Raw genomic sequence first — 14,495 nt, forward strand, 5'->3', positions numbered from 1 at the left:
TATTATTTTTCTATTCTAATTATTTCTGCTCTAATATTAGTTATTTAATTTTTCTACTCACTTTGTGTTTACTTTGCTCCTCTTATTTTCTAGTTTCTTATGGTGGAAGATAGGATTCTTGCCTTGAAGTCATTCTTTTTAAAATATAGATGTTAATAGTTGTAAGTTTTCCTGTAAGTACTGCTTTAGCTGCATCCCATAAATTTTGGTATGATCTGTTTTCATTTTCATTCATCTCAAAGAATTTTCTAACTTCCCTTGTGATTTTGTCTTTGCCCCATGGATTATTTACTTAGGAGTGTGTTGTTTAATTTCTTCCTATGCCCATCTGTTACTGATGTCTAATTTTTTTAATGTTTATTGATTTATTTTGAGAGAGAGAGGGAGAGAGAGAGAGAGAGAGAGAGAGAGCATGACAGCACATGAGTGCATGAGTGGGGATGGGGCAGAAGGAGAGAGGGAGAATCTTAAGCAGGCTCCACACCCAGTGCAGAGACTGACTCGGGCTCAGTCTCGTAACCCTGAGATCATGACCTGAGCCAAAATCAGGAGTTGGACGCTCAACTGACTGAGCCACCCAGGTGCCCCATTGATATCTAATTTAATTCCATTTAGTCAGAGAGCATACAGTGTGTGATTCAATCTTTTTAAGTTTACTGACTCTTATTTTATGCTCTACCATATGATCTAACTAGGTGAAGTGCTCTTGAGAAGAATGTGTATCCTGCTTTTGTTGGATATAGTGTTCTGTAGATGGCTGTTAGTTCTGTGGACTTACAGTGTTCAAGTTTTCTATTTCCTTGCTGATCTTCCCTTTAGTTATTCTATACAGCTTTGAAATTAGTTCTTCCATGGACTTTGGTTTATTATTTTTTACATCTTTTTGAGGGAATTTTAATTGCTTATATTTCTCTAGAAATTATTTAATGCAAATTGTCAAATGTACTACATGAAGCATAATCATAAATCTTAAACATTTCTGCTGTATTTATGACTACATTCTCTTTCTCTTTCCCAATGTTTTATATTTGTTTATTAATTTTTGTTTTAGATTAGATAGTAGATTATCTACTTTCTTGTATTTGTCAAAAGGAACTATATTTTACTATTTGTTTCCTAATTATTAAATGTCTGCTTTTACCTTTACTAATTCTTACTTTCCTTGGGTTTGTTTTACTATCTCTTGTTAACATCTTAAATAGAACAGTGCATTCATTTTTTATTTACATGTATTTTTAATAAATGTATGATATATTTAATATAAACATTTATTTATGTATTTACATTAAATTTCTTAAAGGCCACAAAGTTGACTCTGAGTATGGCTTTGGCTATTCTTCAGAAATTTTGCTATTTGCTTTTTATTACCATGATTTTCTAAATATTTTATGATTATAATTTTGATTGATTTCTTTGATCCAGGAATTACTTAAGAGAGTATTTAAAAATTTCCACTTGTGTGCTCGCTTCGGCAGCACATATACTAAAATTGGAATGATACAGAGAAGATTAGCATGGCCCCTGCGCGGGGATGACACTCAAATTGGTGAAGCATTCCATATTTTTTATGGAAATCAATTTGACAATAAACTATTAAAAAATTTTCCAGTTGTAAAAAAAATAAAAATAAAAAATAAATAAAAATTCCTAGTTGTTTGGTGTTTATATTTGCTCAGTTTTTGTGGTTGAAATCTGTGAGCCAATTTTTGTCAATATTCAATTTCTATAGGGCATAGAGTAGGGATCAAGAGGCTACTCTCACCAAATCTCACCTACTGCCTGTTTTTGTAAATAAAATATTATTGAAACATATCCAGATCAAGCCCATTTATTCATCGTCCATGGCCGCTTTCACACCACAACTGCAGAGTTGAGTAGTTTTGGTACAGATTATATGACCCACAAAGCCAAAATGTTTGCTATTTGGCCCTTCACAGAAAAAATTTGCCAGTCACTCCATAGGAATAAAGTCCATAGGGTATAAAAATGGTCAAGACAGTCTTTAAATAGAGCATCTATTTTTGCAAATAAATATAAATCATCACTATAAAATATAATTTAATTAGTTAATTAACTAATTTAATAAATTAATAAATCGATGTGATAAACATGACACAAACAATGAAAGAATTTGCCATCACCAGGAGTGACTATGTTCCTGCAGAAAATATTAGGAAGTGTCCCAATCCAGTCAAGGTGATCATAACTCAATACCAGAAGGTAGCCAAAGAGAGCTCAAAATGAATCATGCATACACCTTGGAAGTACACAAATAATATGAAAAGTCATTCTTTCCAACTTCCTGGAATATTGATATTACAAGATGATTATTGAGTTAGAAATATTAATGTAAATAGAGCAATGCCGAGGAGTAAAATGCAAAATTTGTATCCATTTTAAAGATAAAACAAATTACTAAAGGACGTTACCCTTGATTTCAGTAGATAATTAAGTTGCACTCTAGGGCCCAGGAGGATGCCTTTATTCACTTTGCCGTGGCAAGTTGCTGTGGATTTGCGGTATAAGAGTAAGATGTTCTTTGTAATAATTATCAATGTGTGTTTATGTGGGTGTGCCAAGTTTCCACTTCACCTCGTTCAATACCTAAGGAGCATTAAGCTTAAAACATTCTGAAGTCGAAGCAGAAATTGGCAATGTGGACGGCAGCCAAAGAAAATTTTATATAATACTGAGTAACAACTGTGTGTCAAGGCAAAGCTCAGAGTATGAAAAGGCAGGTAGAGCGCCCCCACAGGACAACCAAGAATGACAGGATCCCCATCCTGGGTGCAAATCTCTGGAACCAATAGCCTGAGCTTCTAGCTACCAGTTATGTCACATCTACCTCAACTGAATGAACAAAAGCTTTGAGCAAAGCTGTTCAAAGCTTCCCAATTTCCCTCTAAAGGAGCTTCAAGAGTGTTCTTCCTGTTAGCATATCTCAAGAAGCCAGAATTCTCCAGCACCTTCTCCTCCCAGGACCCCTGCTATCTCCCTTTGGTCTCCCCTCCTTCCTTACTTTCTGGCCTCTGAGTTAATAAAAGGGCATAGGGGGAAATTGCTTCCCTCTGAGGAAGAGTCATAAGCCTCTGGTTATTTTCTCCCCTTTCCTTGAGTGAAACTATCAGTCAGAAAGGAAACTTCAGGAGCTCCATTAGTAATCAACATTCTATTCATAACTGATATGCGTGTCTCAGTTGAAACGTGAGCAGCACCAAGGTAAGCCGACCAGTCCTGCTGCAGGGTGGTCTGCAGGGAATGCATGGGGGAAGAATGTTATGAACACTCTATCAGTGTTTATTCAATTCCACAGAAAGGAAATGGACACTGCATTCCAGGAGTGATACCCCTGGGTGGGGCTGGGCTGCTCATTTATCTTTTCCATAGCCCAGATGGACTATCACTCAAGAAACAATACCTAACTGGCTAATCTCTGATTCTTCAGCGGCTGAAATAGTCTAATCCTGGGTGCCTGGGTGGCTCAGTGAGTTGAGTATCTGATGCTTGATTTCAGCTGAGGTCATGATCCTGGGGTCTTGGGATCAAGCCCCACACTCAGTGTGGGGATTGGGATTTCTCTCTTGCTCTCTGTTCCTCTCCCCTGCTTGTGCTCTCTCTCTAAAATAAAAAAAATAATAATAAAATGAAATAGTCTGATCCTGTTTTCCCAATAATGGCAGAGCTTGCTAGTTGTCTGTCTACCCAATATTCATTCTATCCCTTTCTTCTTTATAACATAATATGATGTTGGGAAGAGGGTGAGTTATGAAATTCCCAGCTGAAAACCAAATTTCTCAGCTCCTCTTAAAGAAAGTAGGTAACTCTGTGACTAAGTTCTAGCTTCTAATATGTTGGATCTTTGGGGAAAACCCCTAAAAAAGGACTGTTTAATCCATTGGAAGTCCCCGTTGGCCTTCCCCTTCCTTTTCTTCCTGCTAGAACTGTGGATTCAGTGATTGGAGAGGCAATGTCCAACTTGTGACCTTAAGTGACCTTGTGAATGGAAGCTGTCCAAGAAGGATGGCTAATGGAAGGAGTCATGAGCACTGATGACCCTACAAAGCCAGCATATCAGCCCTTAATTGCCAACATCTAAACTTCATTTACATGAGAGAAAAATAAACGTCCATATTTTTAAAACCACCATTACCCCAAAGCTCTGCTGCTAACAGTGGGACATAATTCCTAACACTCTATATGCCAAGCAGAAGCCTAGGGCATGCTGGTTAGATGTATCTCCCTTTGCAATGGAAAACTTGATAGTACAGATTTATACACCATGTTCCTGTATATTGGCTAATAAGAAGCAGGCTCCTAAAGATGTCTATACTCCCAGTGAACTACAAATTTGAATTGCTGGGTCCAGCAATGTAAAGAGTATGAGGTAATAAGAAGATTCTACTTAGGAGAACAGTGCTTAACCGACTGAGCCACCCAGGTGCCCCTCGTACTTAGGAGAACAGTGAAGGAAACCTGTCCTTTAATTGGAATGAGCTTTTAGTTAAGCAGAAATGCTAGAGAGAAGGTTCTGCAGGAAATTTGAAGATAAAACAGAATTAACTCAGAAAGGTAGGAGGGTTCTAGATGACTAAGACAGGAGGCACGTCAGCATTCTTAATGCAAATCCAAACTTGATGCCATCCACCCATGCCACCACTGCCATATTCACAGAGCCCTGGGAGCCCACAACTCACTCACGGCCCCATGCATCAGGAGTCAGTAGTACAGACACGCTGACTTTCCCAATGGGAAATTTCCTTTCATGCTGCTGCAAATCAACATTTGGGGTGCTTGCAGTAACTCTCAGGGCCCATACCAGCTAGTCAGAGGGCTTGACTGCTGTCCAGTAATGTAACCCATGCTCAGTAAATACTGGTTGATTAATGGAAAACAAAAAATTATCAAATTAAAGTGGCTGGAATTTCCAAAGATGGGGGGAAAAATTGAGGCAAATGGTATTTAAAAATAAATGCAGGCAGGACACCTGAATGGTTCAGTGGATTGAACATCCAACTTTGCCCAGGTCATGACCTTGTGGTTTGGGAGTTTGAGCCCTACATGTGGCTTGCTGCTATCAGCACAAAGCCTGCTTTGGATCCTCTATCCTTGTCTCTTGGGCCCTCTCCTACATGTTCATATGCATGTGCTCGCTCTCTCTCTCTCTCTCAAAAATAAACATTAAAATTTTTTAAAATTAAAAATAAATGCAGGTGATGTATAGTTAAGATTTGTGTTGACAGTTAATGAAAGGTACGGAAAGTCCCATGTAAGAATACTCTGGCTCTAGCCTACATTATCATTACTTTCAAAGAAACAAGGTTGATAATGGTAGGGGTGCTGAAGGGGAAGCGAGAGGGCACTGATGGCCCGCTTCTGTGGGCAAGGCCTGCCCTGGTCACCATGACAGTCATTTCTCTCCTCTCTGGGCCAGCTGCCCACTTCGTCCTCTTTCCTTCTCCCACCACCTCCTGGGCTCTCTGTGCTGGGCAGGTCCATTTATTTGTTCATTCAGGGAAAGGGAGGCTCTGACCAGGATGCCTGTGTGTCCCTAAAGTGAGAGAGTCAGGCCTGCGGTGACACAGGCAGTGACTACCTCTGAAGGCTCCACTCAAGGTGGAGTCCAGTTCAACCCCGAAGAACCCACTCTTCCAAAGTTACAGTCACTGGAGTTACCCCAGCTCCTGAGCACGACAGCACTCTGTGTGCACCAGCTCACTGAGTACTGGGACCTGCTCCGTGAAGTCAGTTCTAGCGCCTGCCCAATGTGCATTTGAGGAAACAAATTTAGGCAAGGTCAGTCATTTGTCTCAGAAAGCAGTTCCTAAGTGGTAGCTTGGGGACTGACACCCCAGCAGTGTCACCACAGGGCCAAACTCCAGTATATTCACTGTTTTTCTGTGAAATATAGAAAAGAGAAAGGAAGAGAATGAAAATTGCCTCTGATTCCACCAACAGAGATAACTATTGGTTTTATTTCCTGCCTGCTATCTTTACTGCAAAACCCACCTTTACATGGCGGTAATGTCAGCTTTTCAGGCATGTTCCTGTGGGAAGTTGTCTCTCTTCTTCCCTGTCAGTGGCATATCTTGAGAGAAGCCTTTAACAACCTCCTGATAAAGTCTGTGCCCCACCCCCTCCTCCAGGTGACCCCTGCAGGACCCATACTGGCTGGATTTCTTGACCAGCTCCAAGGCCTGACCACACCAGGGCCCTGTTCCCTCAGAGGCCTGCCCTCTCCTGCCTGCAGCCTGACTAACCTAATAATATCAAGTAATAATGCTGAAGCTTTAGTAGGTTACTCCTTGCATGTGACAGGTTTCCAAAGAGACGGGAATTTTTGCGAGACACTGTAGTTTTTAGCTGAAAGTCCAATATAGTGATACACTGGCTCAGCCAGGCCTTTGGCATCTTCTTCAAGCCGGCCATCCCGACTTTGAGGCTTTCCCAGTGGGAGAGAAGTCCTTTCACAGTGACCCCTCCAGCTATGATGAGGACTCTTGGCTGGTGGGTGGTGGCAGAGATGCATCATCTTGTCACTGACCAGGGACCCCTGAAGACTCAGGGGAGGTCAGCTCAGCTTCAGGTTGTTCTTTCCTACCTCAGAGCCGAGGCTGGCTACAAAGCGCCTTCCGCCTCCGGAGCACAGTTAGAGGGACAGAAAGCACAGTGCCAGGGCCTGAACATGGAGCAGTGCGGGGAGAAAGGAAGTTGAGGACAGCCCTCTTGAACACGGTGCTTCCCTTGTATAGGAGATCTTTCCCACTAGCCCTTTTACTCTCTCCAGATGAAATTCTTAGATAATATAACCTACCTACATTTATAGTTTAAAAAATCAATATAACGTCCTGCTTATAATATAAAGAAAAAATAAAAGGAAAGTAGTCAGTAATAAAATAAAGTATATTTAAATACGTGACCCCAGCACACAACTACACCAGAAGACAGCAAAGAGCCAGATGCCAGCTGCTTGCATCTTTCCACAAATTCATTGTGAGGGCAACAGCTACAAAGACAGTTTGATATCGTTGTGGTTAAATTGGTGATTCAGTATCATGAGAGGTAATGCTGTCAGAAACACGCATTTCATAAATGGTGGACAGCTTTTGGTAAAGTTTGAAACAAAACACAATACCGTCTTCTCTTGATGCAGTTATATTCTAGACTCAGATAATTATCTGTAGGGTTTTCAGCTACACAAGATGTGTAGCATGACTTCCCAAAGTCACATGAGACCCAGAACAGCTACTGTTCTGGAGGATTACCTTGGGTGCGTTTTATGAAGCGCAGCATCCGTGGTCCCCTCCCTAAAATGTCAAGGGTACCTCCAGCCATTGTGACAAACAAAAATGCCCCCATAAATTTCCCAAATACTTCCAGTGGTGTGACCTTCCTTGAGAATCCATGTCTGGGGAGACCCTGGGAAACTATTTACAAGAAAATCACATGCCCTAACTCTGTGTGTGGTGTGAATAATTCAGTAGCATAATGGAAGCTGAGACCGAAATACTGATGTGTAGGCAAGTGTTAGCGACATGTTTCCCAAAAAATTAAAAATACTTTTGCCCTCAGACTAAACTATACACTCAACATAGGAGAATTCAGTCGGTGATTTGTTAAATCCTCTTAAAGAGCTAGAGATGCCTATGCTAGAGATTTAACACTAGCCTAATGATGGTGGTAATAAATCCAAACAACTTTAGGTAAATTTGATGAAAACCAATTGATCAAACATCAATTCACCAAAAGATAAGTCACTCAATGACATACTCAATGTGTTGAAAATTAATTTGCTGAATGAATATTTTACCCCAAACTGCCAAATCTGGTACCTTAAAACTTAGACCTCTGCAATGGATCACCAGAGCGATTTCACTGCAAGTCTGTTTGCTAGGGTTGTGTCATGGAGGCTGGCCAACTGCTAGTGTGTTTGGCACTTTGGGTCTATGTCATTAAGAAATAAGAAGATCTGGTATACTTCAAATTTCATGCCAAGTGTACATCTCCAATGTCAAGGATTTGATAAATAATAATGTACGTTTCTCTCTGCAACAACATTTAGCCCACTGCTTTTCCTATTATTCGGAATCATGGCTTTGTGAATAAGCTCAAATATTTTGTGCATGTTTCACATTTCAGACTCCCTTCACTTTGATGTCATATACATGAGAGAATATAGTTAAAGGTTTGCCCTTTAGACACAGCTTTATACCAACTCGCCCTTCCCTGTTTTTGCTGACTTTGTCCATCTTTTGAAAAAGATTTTTGTCTACTTGTTAATTTTGCTTAGCCTCAACATATGCAGAGACTAGCAAAATTCCTCCCATGAAATGAGTTATCTATATAAATTGAGGCATGTGACCTATAAAATATAAGTTATGCATCAGGGCCTCAAAACTAGAGAAGGCCATAGGCTGTGGTGAAGAGCAGGCTCACCTGATAACATATAAAATGCTGCGCACTGAAGTAAAAAAAAAAATGAAACCAACGTCAACCAGGCCAGCCTGACAAATTGCTAGTGGAAGAGTTGGACAAGCCACACCACACGGACACTGCAGATGAAGCCTCAGATTCAAGCAATGTTATCCAACCTGTGACAAGGTCCACCAGCAGTTAACAGAATCAAGGTCTTGGTGAATCAAGTGGTAAGTTGGTCACTCAGCAAATTGTGGTGATTGGTCATCCAGCATGTGGCTTTTAGCAAACTGGGTTAGTGGCTTTGGAAAGTTACTGTGCTTCCCTTAAGAAGTGATGTGATGGGGGCACCTGGGTGGCTCAGTTGGTTAAGCGTGGACTCATGTCTGACTCTTGATTTTGGCTAAGGTCGTGACCTCAAGGTTGCTGGTCTGTGGGTTAGAGCCCTGCGTGGGGCGCTGCGGCAACAGTGTGAAGCCTGCTTGGGATTTTCTTCCTCTCTCTGCCCCTCCCCCTGCTGCGCACGCTCTCTCTCTCTCTCTCTCTCTCTCTCTCTCTCTCTCTCTCTCTCCCAAAAGTAAACTTAAAAAAAAAAGTGAAGTGATAAGCAGAAGGAGGGCTGGAAATAAGAGTGACCAAAGCAAGCATGGGAGAGCCCCTCTCAGCACAGCTCAGTCTTGATGACGTCCTGCTCTCATTGTGGCCACACTCAGCCCCACTGTGGAGACAGGTGGCCCATCCTTCTCTGACTCCTGTGCTGCGCTCACCTGGAATGCTTCTGATTATAAATGAGCTTCCCCAGTGGTTTTCCCTCAGGGAGAGAGTGTGTAGGTCAAGGGTCAGGAGTACCTTCCTCACCTTGGTGGACGTAAATCTAAATGTGCATTAATAAAAGGGCATCTTTGTTCTGCCATCTGTATTTTATGAGCTTTGTAAAGTGTGGGTCAAAGCCACTGAGTTTGATCACCCCTGAGACCTTGGTAAGATTAATTTTTCAGCGTCTGTGAGTAATGGCTGGACCCAGGTCCGTACTGGATGCATCCAGTTGGCTCTCTGAAGCTTTATTTTATGTTTCTATGTTCTATAAAAGCACAGTTGAAGAAGGCTCTACATTTACAAAGTGGAACTAAAATAATGGCAGGCAGGGAGAATAAAATATGTTTATTATATATTTTATAGAAGAGCTCTGATGTGACCGTCTGCCTCCAAAGTCCCATTGGCCTGGAGGCCAAGACAGGGTCACATTAGCAGAAATAAACAGTATTTCTCTGGACCTGCAATCTGCTATTGTGGGCCTTGCCTCTTGCCATGCACTGGCTCCCCAGCCTCCCCTCGCCCCAGTCATTCAAGGCATCCCTCCGGAGCACTCGCGTGCCAGTGAGGAGCCCCCTCGGCTGTCCCTGCCACCGCTGCCCTGCTCAACATCGCTGGCGTCAGCTGTGCCTGCCGCCTGGGGACTTCCTCACGAGGCTCACAGCCACGCAAAGGCACCAAGGGCAGCCTTCTGCTGTGGGGCCTCCTCCCCTGCTTCTCCAGCTGAACCCGGAGCTGCACGAACCCTTCCTCCAGGAGCCAAGACAGGGCTGTGTCTGCTGCTGGCACATTCCGCACGACAGGGTGGGTGAGGAGTATCTCCTCTTCTTTTCATCGCAGCAGGCCCTGGACCCTGCCGTGCTGCCGCACATTTCCAAAGAATTGTCGCAAACATCCACAGGGACTCAACTAAGTTTCATGGTAGACCCAGCAAGGAGAGAAAGTACCCGCACCACGCAGAACTGGGAAGTAAACGAGCCCGAGCGTCAGGGAATCAGGCCCAGTTGATGCAGAACCACCCAACCGAAGAGGACAGGTGTCATGGGCATGAGGGTGAAGGTGGGGCCTGATCTGTGCTACCAACCAGGAGAGAGATGGACGTGAGGCTTTCCATCAAAACTACACGGAAGAACATAGGTCAGTTTTATAATCATTAAAAAAAAAAAGATAGCATTTCAAACTATCATTGTAATAAAAGGATGCATTCATTCGTTTAGCTTGATGCTTATGGTCAGGGAGGCACATAGCCACCAGCAGTCCCAAGAGTGTGGGTACAGTCTTTGTCAATGAATCATCTTGCTGTCTCCGTAGAGTCACAAACCCTTAGGCAGTGTCAGAAGATACCAGATCTAACTGGACCCAACTAACAGGTGCATCCAAGGGTCCATGACCGTGAGTGGGCAGGCGAGGGAAAGACCCCTCATACCACTCTCTTCTTCCTGAATCTTTGGAATGGGACCTCAGTGGGGTTTGGTCCTGCCCAGGTCCGCCTAGGTCCCATTTCTGGTACCAAGGACTTTTCAACCCCTCTCTCTCTTGTCATGTATCTGTGAAGGGTCTTGTGCACTCACACATGCACACACGCATACATACATTTTGCTCTTGACCCAGGTGATTGCCAAGGCTGCTGGCCAACCCTGTTCCTGGTTTCCTGATTAATAGGTGCTCGCTGCAGGCTTCACCTTGCCAACTGGAGAATTTTCCCTGGTTCTGCTCTGTTGTTCAGAGAAGCAGGGAGCCTCTGAGCAGCCTGGAATCCCACCTTCCCAACGTCATTTCCAGACAGGATTCATGGAGGACATCTGTGTCCTCAGGGAGGTCTAAATTCTCATTCTGCAGATACCTCTAATTAATTTCAGTGTTCCCTTTCTTGTGAAATCTGTCTTTGATTCCATGTGTCTCTCAGCCTCACTCTTCTTTCAAACCAAGTTAGGAGAGGGACTCTGCTGTTTATGATTGACCTTATCCTGTGTTTTGTAAGGTATGCTAAAGGATTTTCTCCCCACCCCTGCCACAGGGTTTTAAAATTAATTTTGAAAGAGAATGCAATTTCTGAGGCTGCCCTTCCTTGAAGGACGTTTTTTTATTTCCTCTGCAGAATGTGTACTGGGGACTGGTCTGTGGTAAAAAAAAAAAATCTTTTTAGATCTCTCTTTTGTTTTATTCTTGGGGTGGTTGGGGGAATGGGTGGCCTGGTGACACTACTAACGGGACCGGGGTGCCCTCACTCCGTCTGAACTTACTTTACAGCATAATCGGGGTTAATGGTGGATATCCTGAGCCGCTAGCAAGGCTCTCTACACAACACATCATTCTCCTCAGGCCAAACCCATTCACCTGTAAGGCCCCTCTCGGTCAGCGTCAGCATCTTGCTCTCAGCTACCTTGCTGGGTCCCGCCGTGATTAAAAAGATCACACAGGAGCTTGTTCTGCACACACACTCTCACACACACACACACACACACACACACACACACACACACACACACACGACTCTGGGAGAAATGTGCCTTCCAGAAGTCTTCCTATTCCTTGAGAAAAGGAGGGTTAAGGGGCACCTGGGTGGCTCGGTCTGTTAAGCGTTCGACTTGGGCTCAGGGCATGATCTCACAGTTCATGAGTTGGAGCCCCCGCGTCGAGCCCCCATGTCGGGCTCTGTGCTGACAGCTCGAGTCTGGAGCCTGCTTCGGCTTCTGTGTCTCCCTCTCTCCCTCCGCCTCTCCCTTGCTCACACTCTGTCTCTTTCTCTATCTTAAAAATAAATATTTAAAATTTTTGAAAAAAAAAAGAAAAAGGGGTTAAAAGAGGAAGAGTGTACAGGGACGCGTGAGTTTGGGCTCGTGTTTTCCCTGCCACCGTGGCGGTCTGCCGTCGCAGTGGGAGAGGGAACGGTCAGAGAGGAGGAGACAGCTAAGTTGGAACCCGGCTGCCGCAAGAGAAGCACTTCCCTTTGTCTCTGTTCCGTCACCCAGGCTACATCCCGGTGCGCACGGGTCCGAGGTGGCAAGAGACAGACAGCACTGCTGTTTCCACATTCCTGCTGAGACCTTTTCATACCCCAGACTATAGCAGGTGGACTCTTCTGGGTTCATTCTAAACATTTTTCTTTATTTTAAAATAATTATTTATTTATTTATTTTTATTTTGAGAAAGAATGAGTGGGGGTGGGGCAGAGAGAGAATCTCAAGCTGTCTCCGCACTTTCAGCACAGAGCCAGACTCAAGGCTCGAACACACAAACCATGTGATCATGACGTGAGCTGAAACCAAGAGCCAGATGCTTAACCAACAAAGCCACTCAGGCGCCCCTGGCTTCATTCTAAAGAAGCGGCAGGGCCATTTGTTCAGGGAAATCTTCCCAGGATTAGCTGCAAATCATGTCAATACTGGTCTAAGGTGAACACAGCGGAGATGGGGGTGTGCTCTGGCACCTGCCACCCTGTGGGCGGTGGAGGGAGACTTTCTCTAGGAGCCTCATCACCTCCCTAGGCTATACCCTGGCGAGCAAGGCAGAAGGCCCCATCTCCCTGAACCTTATCAGGGGGTCTGTCCATTTTGTTCTACATTCAGTTGCTGGGATTAAGCCTAAAGAGAGGGGAACAGGGCTGGTGATCAGGACTCTGAACATCCTCACAGGGAAGCACCACAACCGCATCTTCTCTTACTCTCCTCTCCCAGTTGTCTCTCCCCTCCCGCTGTGGGCTATCTCTTTACACTCAAGCTACTGAAAGTGCTTGTTTACAGCAAGAGAAGGATGCCGTGCTCGCACACGAATCAACACGCTGTTTCCTTCATCAAAGTCTGGCTACCAAAGAAAAAAAGAGTACCCACTGAACTCAAGAGTGTTCACCACGATAGAGCAGATTTACGTTCTCCTGGGAGCTCTTTCTCTCAGTAATAAACAGCTGTGAGGAGGCAGCCTATGTTCTCGCACATTCCTACCTATTCTGCGGCTTGGGAATAAATGTTATTTATGCCCAGCTTCCTTCTGGTTTGGCTTTTGATGTTCAAAGCCAGCTTTTGGAATTTAAAAAACCCTTCCACTCAATGGTACCTTGCCTTTCAAGACTATTGTTTTAGCTGTGACTTTAAAACAACCTCATTCAACAATCCAATGGACTTCTTTGTTCCATTCTGTGCCGTAAGCCCCAGAGACTGGTGAAGGAAAGCTAATATTGATACCTTTGCGCTGTTGCACTTTTTAATCGTATTTCCTGTTTCCCTGGTTAGAACACTGCATAATCTTTAAGGTAGAGATTTATTTAAAAATGAGAATTAATTCTCTAAGTACTCAGATTAATCAGTTTGTCTAGCTCATTGTGTGGATGATTTTTTATTACCAGTCATTTTGAATCTGTTCCCTTCTAACAATACACAGAATCAGAAAGTTGCCTGGTTAATATGATATTTAGTAGGAATTTGCAATAATGTGAATAAATCCTTCTTATAACCTGAACTGAAAAATGTGTGTTACAATATGGGATTGCACTGTGATAATAACTTCAAAAATAACCCAAAGAGGCTTGGAAAAAAAGAATAGAGATATATTTATTTATTCATATTTTTAATTTATATAATGCTTTTTCTTAGAGATAATAAAGTTTAGTTTTTGTAAAAAGTGACTGAACTTCACAATTGACCTCCAACCTGAGAAAAACATGATTCTTGGTTACATTTTGCCTGATTTTGTTCTTTAAGAAAATTTATTTATGTTTATTTATTTTTGAGAGAGAGAGAGACAGACAGAGTGCGAGTAGAGAGGGGCTGAGAGACAGGGAGACATTGAAAGCAGGCTCCAGGGTCTGAGCTGTCAGTACAGACCCGAACGTGGGGCTTGAACTCCCAAATGGTGAGATCGTGACCTGAGCTGAAGTCTGACGCTTATCCAGTTGAGCCACCCAGGCGCCCTGTTGTTTTGTTCTTTGCATGGTTTATCACCCCAGTTTCATTTCCAAGAGTCTTTTTGGCAATATTTTATTACCTTTAGAAGGTAATCAAACTCCACAGTTCTGGTACCTTATTATCATTATCAACCCACTTAAGACCCCTCCCCTCATCCTTGACCATCATTCCAACCCAGCCCCAGGTACCCATTTTCACCCCCGGGTCTAGGAAGATGTGTACCTGCATACCACGCATATGCATTCTATTACCTTGCTCATTCAACGCCATGTTTGGAAGAATTTATCCTGTCGCTAAACCCTTCTTGTTTCCTAACTCGGAGAGTTAACGTGTTGTCATTTGTGACCAGTTTCTTTCAATTAGCATAGT

General features: G+C 43.2%; 1 long non-coding RNA gene and 1 other non-coding gene across 3 annotated transcripts; both read left to right on the top strand.

Moving 5' to 3' along the window:
- The first annotated feature begins 1,459 nt into the window (after positions 1 to 1,459).
- On the top strand, positions 1,460 to 1,566 carry LOC115288750. Its single transcript, XR_003907156.1, has one exon. It is a non-coding gene; the product is annotated as a U6 spliceosomal RNA (small nuclear RNA).
- Positions 1,567 to 12,213: 10,647 nt separating this feature from the next.
- On the top strand, positions 12,214 to 13,204 carry LOC115286648. Of its 2 annotated transcripts, none has more exons than XR_003906184.1 (2): positions 12,214 to 12,297; positions 12,903 to 13,204. It is a non-coding gene; the product is annotated as an uncharacterized LOC115286648 (long non-coding RNA). The 2 variants fall into 2 exon arrangements; XR_003906185.1 differs by lacking the exon at positions 12,214 to 12,297 and adding an exon at positions 12,545 to 12,620.
- Positions 13,205 to 14,495: the final 1,291 nt, after the last annotated feature.

The sequence above is a fragment of the Suricata suricatta genome, chromosome 3, assembly GCF_006229205.1.
Source record: "Suricata suricatta isolate VVHF042 chromosome 3, meerkat_22Aug2017_6uvM2_HiC, whole genome shotgun sequence".
NCBI classification, from domain to species: Eukaryota; Metazoa; Chordata; class Mammalia; order Carnivora; family Herpestidae; genus Suricata; species Suricata suricatta.